At 40.0% G+C, this 12,827-nt stretch overlaps 1 protein-coding gene across 1 annotated transcript in view; it reads right to left on the reverse strand.

The window, feature by feature from the left end:
• LOC107227614 (dynein axonemal heavy chain 2) overlaps positions 1–12,827 on the reverse strand; it is a 732,784-nt gene that overhangs the window by 315,463 nt on the left and 404,494 nt on the right. The gene's annotated exons all lie outside the window — the stretch shown is intronic.

Consider the following 12,827-nt stretch of genomic DNA (forward strand, 5'->3'; position numbering starts at 1 on the left):
TATTCCCAACATCATCTAAATCATCGGTTCGATCAAGAATCTTAGGTCTTTTTCAAACCATACGCTTTTTGGTATTGGCTTTTTGAAACGATTCGAGTTTATTTACGGGCCGAATATCGCGAGAATTTCATACGTAATATGAAAAGTAGCGCGGAGGTTTCGCACGAATTCGAATATTATATTAATTTTAAGAATTTCCTGTCTCGTAAATAAAACGGCAGGATTCGGTTTCTGGACTCGGAAGGAAGGTGGAGAATGGTTATTTGTCGATTATTTAATGAACTCCTCGAAGAGGTTGCTACAGTTTGACCGTTTCAACTTGGTATTCGAGATAGCCTCAGAAGTTGTTCCCTCACTCTCATGTGCAATGGCACGAGTGGAATAAACCCATCATCACAGGCCGTATAAACGGTCGAGGGTCAAACTTGATCTGTGTCTGTCAAGCAACACATAGATCGATCGCTATGAGTGATTAACTCGTGATCCGAGAGATTTGTTTCCAGAGAGCAAATCTTTAAATAGTTAAATGTTTCGTTCCCGGGAGGCGGGATGAGAGACAGGATGTGACGTCGTGAATTTATTTTTCTTGTAATGTTTAGTAAATTTGTGGTAATTTAGGAAGGAATAGCTTTTTCTTATTTAGTTTGATCATAATTCGGTTTACCTATGGCAAGACTAAATATTATTGGCGTGATAGCATGGTCGTCAGAAGGTCGGTATTCGATAATGCGGAATCGTCGTTGACAAATTTGTTTCGATATTGATAATTATTAGTTTAGTAAGTACCAAGACAGAATATTATTTACGTGATAGCATGGCAGTCAGAAGATCTTTGAAAATAATTCGGTTTACCTACGGCAAGACTGAATATTATATGCGTGATAGCATGGTAGTCAGAAGGACGTTATTTCACGATCCAGAATCGTCGTTGACGAGTTCGTTATTTGGTACTGATAATTATTCGTCTTGCCAATAGTAAGACAGAATATTATTTATGTGATAGCGTGGTAGTCAAATTATCGGGGATTCTACGCAAATATACCATCACCTGTATCAAGGCATCCAGTCGCAATGACAGAGACTGTATACAGGTTCAAGTGCCCTACCTATGGGTCAGAGGATTGTGAGACGATCACCGTATCTGAGCTATGAGGTCAGATGCAATGCTGTTCTTCATTCAGACACGGCTCCCTAATACCTAAGGACTTTTATTGAAAACAGATGAAATGTTTAATACGTTGAATACCCTCCTTTGATTGAAAGTGGTGTTCGAGGATTCTTGGAGTCACGAGTTCACGTCTCGTGATCGTGGTTTGTGTCGACTTCTGATTCCTCGTTGAGATGAAATGTTCCGCCAAATAAATGTGCGGATGAGTCCTCGCGTTGGACGATGTGGGGATCTACTCTGATGTATTGTACGATAGATGATAGAATAGATGTCGAGCTACATTTGTGCTCGACTTTTATACCTGCTAGTCGTCTAGTTTCGCGGATTTTGGGAATAGTGATTGGCCGTGTCTCTTGAAGAGAGAGCACGGTAAATCGCGTGATTTGGTTGGTTTATTGGTACGTGGTGGGGTTGCCGAGTGTGTCGCAAGATTTGGGCTTGTCACGATAAGCATAATATTTGGGGAGCTCGGGCTGCCTGTCAGGTGCCGGTACGCCGGCAAGGCGTCCCGTCACAAAAGATATAGAATTAGTAATAAATACGGTCGTCCAAGTATAAAATGACATACAAATCGCTCAACCCATATAAAATTTATGTGAACGTTTGAACTCTACGGTGATGTCTGGATGGTGACGACAATTTAAATAGCCCTGTTGAAGATGAAATACGAAGCTGATTGACCGCTTCTGAAAATTCGGATTTTTCTCGGCAGCTCGTCACAGAGACATGTTGGCGGTATATCTCATGCTGTTCACACGCGATCCAAATTCATCTGTATTTTTTATTTGCATACGTAGTGTTTTTGCTAAGAAATTAAAGAATTGTTGAAATAAATATTAACAAAAAAGTTGGGTGTTGATAGGACTCGACATGGGTCGGCAGCGTGCCAGCCATGAACCTAGCCTACTGCGCCGCACTTACTTGCATGCCAATGACGCACTGTTTAGGTATAGTGTTGTTAGATACTAGTGCGCGAAGGTGACAATGCCCGCACAAGCGTAAAGGCGTAGCACGAGCCCGAAGACGAAGCGTAGACGAGTTGAAGGGCGAGTGTGGCGCATTCACACTAGGTAGGCATTGCCAACTTTCGCACGTGTATCGAACTCTATTTTTGCTACACCTGTATTGGAAAGTCTGACGATGTCGAGCACGGCAAAGAGTGACAAACTATTCCATCGGTGGCGCTAGTGCGGCTGCTTGCGAAATGCCGAACTGTGGATAAAAGCGGGACCGTCTATCTCGCACACCGCTAGCTATGTGCGAAGGTTTATCTCATACCGCCGGCAATGTGTGAAGGTTTTTTTCTCACACCCCTAGCAATGCGCGAAAGTTTTTCCCGCACATGTGTATAAAAGACTACTTTCGGTGCTTGTAAATGGTGCATAAAAATGGACTTTCCATGCAGGTGTTGCGAAAATACATATACCGCACGTGAAACTTGACCTTCGATTTTCTCGGAAACCAAGCCAAACTGGTATAATGTGGGCATATAAAGGCAGCTAGGGATAATTGAATTCAGAAATAGATAAATTCAAGTCAAAGAAATGAACAGTTAAATCAGTCGTATATTGTCGATAGAGTTTACAAGTTTCGAGTCAGCCCAGTAAGCTTACAAGAGTTAACAATGATTAACTAAATTTTATTAAGGGGGGGGTAAGGTATTAAATTTTTTTTTTTTTCAATTTTTTTTTATTTTTCTAATTGATTGCACAATATGTCAAGAATATTGTGTTAAAATTTCAAGTCGATTGAAGCAAAATTGAGGAAGTTATGAGTAAGAGTCCGTTGCTCCGGGATGAGGTTTTATACCTGACCGACAGTTACGCGACGCGCTCACCCGGCCCAATTAAAACCAAACGGGTCTGTTCAGGTAGAGTCAAGAATATTCGAGGCATGGTATATACATCAGTTAAACACTGTACGCCGTGCTGAGCAGTAACAAGTGACGCTAAAATTTTGACTCTGTTTTCCTTCAATTCGTACATCGAAAGTGTTACTTTGTTATCGTTCGTGTTCGTACATCGAAAAATGCCCCGAAAAATTAGCCAAAGTCTGTCAGTGGCACCGCTACAATCGTTGAAATTGCAGCTCATGTAGCTGCATGTACTTTCAATGAAGGTTCTTTTGCCTTGCTGGCCTTTATGCAAGAGATGCACATCCCGACAGGGCCAAGTTCTCACGAATGGGCACGACAAGCTGACGAGTTGCGAATTAGTAGAGCAGAGGAGCAAGCAGCGCGTGACAGTAAAGAAGAAAGAGTTTTGCGTAGACAAATGCAAAAAGATGCTCTAGACCATCTTGATGGAAGCCTTTTGCTCTACGGACCTGGCATCGACGACTCTGTGGGAGTATAGAAAAATTATCGAATTTTATGTTGAATTTTTCAGTACGCAAAACTCTAAAGCGTTTTTCTGAGACTTGTCATTTTTGGAGTCCGTGCCCACCATAACTAAAAATCTACTGGACCAATCGTTTTGAAATTTTGCACAGTGTTTTTTCACATTATTCACCAGGTATTGTCGGGAGCTTTTTTTTTTTTTTCAATAATTATCAATTTTACAACAACAAATTAGACGTTTTTTTTAGCGAAAATCTGGTTTTTGGCTTCCAAGTGCTACGAAAAATCGAAAAATCGAAAAAAAAAAAAATCCTCCCGTGAATACCTCGACAAACATCTCCTTTAACAAATGCATTTTGATTTTTTCGTTTCACATGATTTGGTTGCGAGTTATGATGGGCACCGCAAAACAACTTTTTCTCGAGGCGCCTCCGGAGATTCATCGTCAGTCGCTCAATTTTTGATATTTTGCAATGAAAATTTAGGGAAATATTGTTCAAATGTTACATTATCATGTATGGATTGCCTGAATAAACTAACACCATCTGTATTGCCAAAAAAAAATCTTAAAAACATGCTTTTTTTTCACCGAATTAACCTTACCCCCCCCTTAAACAAGTCAATAACAATTAACATTTTGCCGTCCGGCGACACCACAGTGGTGACGTGCGCAAACAGGTGGCCAACGGCCGGCGACACCACAGTGGTGACGTGCACAAACTGATGGCCAACGGCCGGCGACAACACGGTGGTGTGCGCAAATTAACGGCCAACAACCGGCGACACCACAGTGGTGTTGTGAGCACAGTATCGCTCGGGGTCGGTGACAACACTTTAGTGTCTTTAGCTTTCTGCTGGTGTTTTGTTTCGGTAACAATAAGTTACACAAGTGATCAAAGAGATTAGTAAAACTTAACAATTTATAATCTCCCGATAATGTCAACAACGGCCGGCGACAAGTCAAGTGATCCGAATAAGCGCTGCCGGCGCCAGGCGAATAAATATTTACGAATCGTGCGGACGGCAAAGTGTTAATATATCAAACAATAGTAGTTCGTAGGAACCCACTCTCCCAAGAATGATGCTACGTCAATTATTAGTTTGTTCGTTTTAAGTGAGATTATAGGAACTTTATTAGGAATCGGTAGTTGTTGGAGTTGACAATAGCTCGGAACAGTAGTGACAATATAATAACACTAAATTTTCGGTCGACGGTACTCGCCAAGAGAGATTGACGCTGATTTAGAAGTTACAAAAACTAGTATCATGAACGAGAAAGTAATTAATAAAGTAAATTGCGACAGCCAATTTACGAGAAAGTTATCGACGGATCGTCAAAATAATAATTTTATGATACATAAAAATTCAAGATAATTCACAGCGGAATTTTATAATATAATTACGAGAGATTACAAAACTGAGAGATTCTCAGAGGTTTTGAAAGGTTGTTGCGAGAGAAAAGAATACACTAAATAAACTTTATTACGATAAGATCAAAGATAATAAGCGGGACTTAAATCAACAAAGAAATACGATATTGCGGAGAAATATGAAAAATGTTACAGGTATTAACGAATACAAGATTGTTAATAAGAAAGTGGTAAAAGGTACGATAATATTCAGCAGCTTAATCTATACGTGAGTGTACTTTAAGGAACTCATATTATGATACAAATTCATGCACAATAGCGAATAAAATATAATATGCGGTACGGCAAATTAAATATTATCAGCACTACTAGTATAAAAAGTAAGAAAAAATTAAGGGGAGACTTCGTTGAAATTTTTGTCAAAAATGACCAAAAAATTGACTGTCGGTCTTTCACGGAAAAACGTTCTTTGAACCGTGTCCCACCTGGGAAAAATTTACCACTGCTGAAATATGTTTTTAACGTGTTTTTGGGCCCGACAAAGAAATTTTTGAACTTTCAACTGTCACAATGGATCTGCTTTTGAAATTCTGCAAAATACGACTTTTGATTCGTGATCAGCGATACAAAATACATTTGAGTACCAGTTTTCGCCGAAGTTCGTTGATCCGTTCCATTATTTTTTGAAAATAAACGTGCGCAAAGTTAACGGGCTGCCTGTGCGCCGTTACCGGTCGGTAAGATTACGGTTAACTCTCGTACCAGTGATTGGTGACATATACTCTTACCATCCAGGTATGAAAATTTCTATGGTTTAGCAATTATACCCCGCAAATGTGTTTGCCAAGCTATTTTTCAAACGATAGATTTGACGAACTGTGACAAATTTTTCTTGCGGTTTGAACTACTCTGATGTAAATTTTGAAGAAATCTGCTTCTCAAAATGAATGAGTCCACGAACCAATGACACTTCGACAAGGCCACCCTTCAAAATAAACAGGCGAGCAGTTAATGGAATGATCGGCGTTGGACTAGGGCACTCAAGTATGGAAAAATTCTGTACTATAATGAATCTGAAAGATATGAGCGTCAGTAGCTTCAAAAGTCATGTGGACCAGTTGACTGCAGAGACTGAGAAGTTAGAAGCGAGAGTTTAGAGAGAGCTGGTGAGCTAGCGCGGGAGAATCGGCTTCCCGCGTTGCTCGAGCCAGGCGGTCGAGGGGAAGACTGGGCGGGACTTACGTCCGTGCCCCTGACACGCCGAGACCCCCCACTCCATCGGGACTGGGTCTCAGCGAGTAGTTTAGCGTTCTAAAGTCAGCCGTATGGGCAATGTTGCAACGGAACCAAAGTTTTCGTGGTTTATGACATTAAAGCGGAGGTTGGCACGTATTTATACACGTATTGTTATGAATATATCAGTAATAATAAATTACGCAAATCTTTAAATGATGAGTGATGAAAAATTATGTATCTAATTTTCAAGAGATCTGTTGCATGACCCGTTCAAATAGACTTAAAAAATGGAAAGGAAAATTCCGCGGAACAGCCGTTGGCTAATTGATTACATTATAATATTGTTATCAATTACCCAGGTCTCACTACGTGGAGGCCGCTGTGATAAAAAGACCTACCCTATCCCGTCCCAACCTCCCAACCATGCCGGGTAAAAACACATACATGAAATAATAAGTAATGAAAAAAACAAATAATGGATTATAAAAACAATAAGATAGACATGCGGCAGTGAGTTCGGAACTGATGGAAGATCGAAGAATCAGAGAAACATATTGCACAAATGTATTTAATCGCGTGTACCTATTTCTCGTGGTAACAAGGTATCGTTTGAGGAACAGAACGAATTGAAAAATAAGCTATCCCGATTAATGGTTGAAAATAAAATTATTGATCATTGAAAGCAAGCGAATATCATATACCTAGTATTTAGGAATGTATTCGAGTATAGGATTATGAAAAATGAATAGAGTGAAGCACGTCCGACCCACGTGAAATTTCGAATGAGCTGGAACTAACAAATAAACATTTCGCAAACAAAAATATGGCAATGCATGCAAGTATGGATTAAATGAAACATAGAATAAATTTACAGAAGGTTATTGCACAATAGTTATAATAAATAAAAGTTTCAATATACAATATAATTACATAAGCCCGTATCGTCTGTCCGTTTTGTTATTTGTCATTTGTCAACGTTATTTTTTCACGCGCAGGGAATTGGTACTCGTCTTTCTTTTTCTTAAAAGCCCATTTATTCAAAGATTTTTTGTTTTTACTACACGCGGTTTTCTGAGCTTCAAGTATTTGAGGAGGGTCGCGAATTGGGAGTTGTCGAGCACGTCGCGAATCTACTATTTCTGGTAAAAGACAGAAGTGAAGAAAATCGGCTAATTTGTTTTCCATTTCAGTTTTCCAAAAATTGTCGTCACGAAGTATTTTGTCGAAGATCAATCCTTTTGGCGTCCAAACGATAAAATTGCACCACTTCCTCTTAGTAATGTGGATAAGACCTTGAACCTGATAAAAATAATTGTGTGAAGTTATCAATTTAGCTCTACCTTTTTCAATACACATGAATTTAATTTTTTTTTTTAATATATGCCCTTCATTGGAATTAACTCTTTGGCAGATACGGGAGATTTTGCATCTAAAATCGCATCTTCGCCTACAAGTCCATCAGGTGACGCCGCGAGGAATGGTAGCTCCTTGTCTACCACTAGACCGCTGAGTTTCACCGAAACTCCATGTTCGGATGCGAAGTCACTGATCGCAAAGGGCTCTTTTTCTATGCCCCACCGTGTACTCGAGTTACTATGGAAATTGGTATAGCGAATTCTTTCGACTAATTTGGTACACGATGTTTGTGGCCGCCGTTTGAAAATTTCACCGAAAATCGAAGCAGTCAATCGCTTTTTACGTTCATCGTAGCATTCGTTTGACGTACTTTGACCTCTCGTTTGCCTCCCGATTACTAATGGTTCCTGCAAGTACAAGGCCTGCACGAAACCTTTTTGAGCCGAAGCCAACTTCTCCGCGGACATGTCCGGTTCCGATGGACATGCAGCGTCCGGGCCGTAGTCGGTGTCAGCGGACTGGGCGATAAAAGATTTTGATTTTGATTTGAAAGCCGACTTTCGAGACTGAAGAGATCGCGATTTTCCCAAATAGTATTTAGCAGTGAATTTTCCCGACCCACCCATTCCTAATTTTCCTTGCACTAACGCATGATATTGTACACCGGCGTTCATCCTCACTACGGCAGATTTGCATCTAGCTTCATACGAATTGCGAAGGGTGAAGTTGACACGCTTGCCCCCTATAGCTTTGGCAACGTAGGCGTTATACAACTCGGCTACATTGTTGTCTACGTCCCATATAAAGCGAGATACATGCTCAGTGAGTCGATTCATTGCCGACAGAATCTCTTAGAAGATACCAGTCGTTTTCATGTTTTGCACAAGATTCACTTCACCCGGCTTCGGATTACCGTTGCAAAAGTATCCGCGATCTTTACATAACCGATGATCTCCGAAAACGTGATTTGGACCATTCTTTATGTCCTTGCGTAATTGTACTTGTGCTTTTCGGTGATGGATAGCAGAAGTTACGGTATAGCGTAGGCGCTTCAAGTTTTTGCGCAGAGTTTCTCAGAACCACCGTACCAACTTTACGGTTCAGACGAAAATCTCGCAATCGAGTTCCATAGTTTCGGAGAACATGGTTGCGGCATTACATTTTTTGGACTAGTCCTTCCGGTCCATACGGCAACGCATCAACGATCTTCCGGTGGACACTGCTATCCCTATCGCCTATCAATTTATTGTATTTTAGCCCGTGCATTTCTAAGCTACATTTGAACCCCTCTACAATTATATCTGACTCCATTGAAATACTAGAACCCACCTAATTTTTAGCACACTTATGTTGGGGCACTGATTTACTCATTTGTGTGCCTACTGCACATCGAACAATACTTGTTTCTAACCCCAATGAACAAAACTTTTTTGGTCCTATACCCCACTATTGCCGCTACACCCGCAAGTGAATCATATTTAGTTCGATACGATCGTTTGGCCCAAGACCCATCCGCAAACACCGACACGCAAGGGTACCCGGCTTCGTCGACATCACCTGTCTCACGAGCTAAGCGCGCTTCTTCTTTACCTGCCTTGGTCATTTCCTCTAAAGCAATATCACAATAGGCATCACTAACGATTTGATGATACTTATTCCAAGTATTTTTAGCCGCACAGGGTATATTTATAGAGGCGCTAATTTCGGTAAGTTGTGAAAAACCACCACCCGTGGACACAATTCCAGATGCGAGAGCTGAATTCAGGGCGGAAGAGGCTGACTGACAATCTTCTGAAACTATTGATTCGACCTTGCAACAAAATTTACGTTTCAATGTGATGGTGGTAATGAATCCTGTCCGGCTTTCGGATATAGGTTCCATGTTGGCTAACGTACAATCATGAGGTGAATGAAAAGCTATTTTTTCATGCTGCTCAGGACGTGACTTATATCAACTATTCTCCTGTCAGTCAACTCGAATGGAGGGTTTGGTTCGACTATTGAATCCTTATCGTTTACGCTAACCGTTTCTATTTGTAAACAATGGTCTTCTACCGCATTGCGTTCGGTTGTGAGCGAAATACTTACGGATTTGCTGCTGGTACCTACTACTGTCGTATCCTCATTGGACGTAATCGTAATCGGAGAGTCAGGCATTGGCTCCGAGTAAAACAAATCGACTTCAGTAAATTCTGTGGGAGATCTGACCTCTTCAAACTCGAAAACATTATTTGTTATCGTGTCTTCTGAAGGCATCACTTCCGCTATCAATTCTCCGTCGATTCTTTGGCTCGCAGCAATTCTGCACGAATCATATCATGGATATACGATTCACGAGTGAATGAAAGGAGTCACCAAGTAAAAGTACGAAATGCGGATGTATTACCATCATGATTCTGGGCGTCTAGAACTATCGTATCTCACAATTACTTTTCTTTTAATTATTAATCAATCAAATTTCGGAAAACTTCAGTCATAATGTCAGTCATTCAAAGTCAACTCAAACGATAACATAACCTGACTCTACGCATATTTTTTTGTTTTTTCGTCATGTACATGGTATCAGTGAAGGAAACACCACACCGATCATTATATTTTTCAAAAACATTAACATTAAGCATTAGGAAGTATTGATCTTAACGCAAACTCACAAATACTGAGTTTAATCATCTAGAAATGGAATTATTGATTTTCTCATTCTTATTTTTCCGAATTTCCGAAAAACTAATAAAACATGAAAACTTGAACCAAAGTCCAAAAAGCGATAAATCTGTAATGAAACAGTTTTTGGGTAATCGCGGGATCATCGATTGCCTCACCATTTGTCAAGAAATTGAAACTGTTTGAGAAATATCATCAGGATAAATAGAGCTGAATGGTTAGAACGTATTTAAACGTCATTCGATCGTGATGATTTTTCTGAAAACTAGAAGAATGACTTTTTTATTTCGCATTTAAAAATACTAAAAATTTTGATTGAGCGTGGTGATGAACGCTTCTAGGAAACGAGTTTTCTAAAAGTTGAATTTACAGCTTATCGCTACAGCTTGTAGCGATTTTGTGATACAATGATTTGAAAAAGATGACATTCAAAAATCGTTAGTGCATCGCGTGTTGATCATGACAAACAGATTCTCAATTATTATTACGAAAAAAACACGGTGATACGACATTGTGAGGCAAAGAGTCCACGGTATTTACATACATGGAGAGTAGTATTTAGACGACCGATTACACGGGATGACTGTATAAATAGATTGAAAAACAGACGAGGAATCATGATATATGGAGATAAATATTGGAGGAAATATGTGTGAATATTTGAAGGCATGCATGTTAGTAACTAGACCTGCGTTCAAAACAATTGATACATGTGAACCGCATGCAATTTTAGTTACCTCGATCCCTCCCGTCGATAAACAGCTAAATTCTTATTACCTTTGCCCTTTTTCTTCGCCTTTCTAAGTACTGGCTTGGTTTTACCCATGCTGGATGAATGAATAAAAACCTAAACTAAACTTTGTGACAATATCAGTGTGCAATGAAAGAAAACTGACACTGGCCGCGCGCGAAATCACGTATTGACTTTAGAACGGTACTGCTACCGTTAGTTCGTACTACGGGCGGCTTCGGCCTAAGGTGGCGCTAGCGAGCGACCACATTTCGCGGCTAAATATCGCCGTTTTGTGCTTTCGCTCACGCAAGTTTTCTCGCTGGTCTGATGTACGATTTATTTGATTTTGGGCTCAAATTGAAGGCGAAGGACGGATATGGGCCGTGTATTTCGTGAAATTTCGAAAAAAAAATTAACCACCGTTGTATTAATACGGAAAGTATACCCATTTTCGCCACCGTTTTAATCGACTCTGAAGAAGAATTTCAAAATTCGAAAAAATACACGGCACAGATTACTCTTTCACCTTCAATATGCTTTCAAAACAACTTCGATATCTTTATAAATAACGGAGTAAACTTGCATCGCGTGAACGTCTGCAAGTGCTAGCTGCACCGTGAGTAGGCAACCTCCTAGTACTTCACGTCTCAGTATCTTACGACGGTACGTAGCACAAACGAGGCCTTACATCGTTAGACGGAGTAGGTATAGTCATCGACATCCCTACTGGACTGGCCATCGATTACAAGGTACTCTCAAAATACTTCCAGGTGTATGTCGTTGTCGCAGCCCCAATAGATGCTACTTCGCCTGATTTTGCAGTGTGGCAAGATGATCATATATCAGAATGCAGTAAAAACTACAGTAGTAATCGCAATTGCTGAGTTCAGTATGGGAGCGTTCCATGCTCAAAAGGCAAAGATGTCAGTAAGGTCTGAGAAGGTGGCAATTAATGCCAAAAAGATGAGCAAGCAACGAGATGTCAGACGAAAGCGAAAGGCAGAAAGGAAAGCAACGACAGAGTGCAAGAAAGCCAGTCGAACAGTGAAACTTTAAAAAAAACCGCTGCGGAGAAGGCTGAAACAGAAGCAGAAGGGACAGCGTATGGTGCCGGAGAATTCTAACGGTTTCTTCACAGGACTAATTTGCAAGCAGTCAGCTCGAAAGTTAAATTCAGGTACGTTATTGTATAATAGACTCAAGTGGGGTTTATTTACTCAATATATTATTGAAATATTTGTCTAGCCTTAATAATCATTCCACAATAAAATAATTAGATTTTTTTTGCCTTTATGTTCCGGAGTGAGTTCATTACAAATTAAATGATTCTGGGGGAAGAAGCGGAGTAAGAAGAGGGTTGACCTCAGAACAGACACGCAGAAGCCGATTGGATACAAACTGGCACCGAGGAATGGAATTGTAGATCAATCAAAACAGCGATGGATACTGACGAGCGACACATGATTCATCAATATTATGACTTACATTCTAAGATGAATTTTGAACTCAATTCAAATAAATGGAATTAAGCAAACTTACTAAATTACAAATTTTTCTTTTATACTCATATTACCATACCCAACGCCTCATGTTGCGGCCTATCTCGAAAAATACCGATGACTATTCGAGAAATCTTTTCGCATTTAAACTAGAACCAGCGAGCTAAAATTTCAATCAAAATCAGCAGATTCGCACATTTTACTCGGAAAAACTTTACAAGAAAAGTGGCTTAGCAGCCAAAGTTTCACCCAGTTTTACCAAAGTTTCTCTAAATATCATGATGATTGTTACTTATTTGGGCACTCTTATATTCAGTCAATCAAATTACGGTCAAATTTACATTCTGATCCTAAGTGGAATCTTTTGCATTTCATTACCGGTACTATTGGAGCAATACGTCAATGACGGGCAGTAACCACATGATACGATGAAATGCGCTTTCATCTGATGAATTAATTTTTGGAG

This window comes from Neodiprion lecontei, chromosome 7 (assembly GCF_021901455.1).
Source record: "Neodiprion lecontei isolate iyNeoLeco1 chromosome 7, iyNeoLeco1.1, whole genome shotgun sequence".
Lineage (NCBI taxonomy): Eukaryota > Metazoa > Arthropoda > Insecta > Hymenoptera > Diprionidae > Neodiprion > Neodiprion lecontei.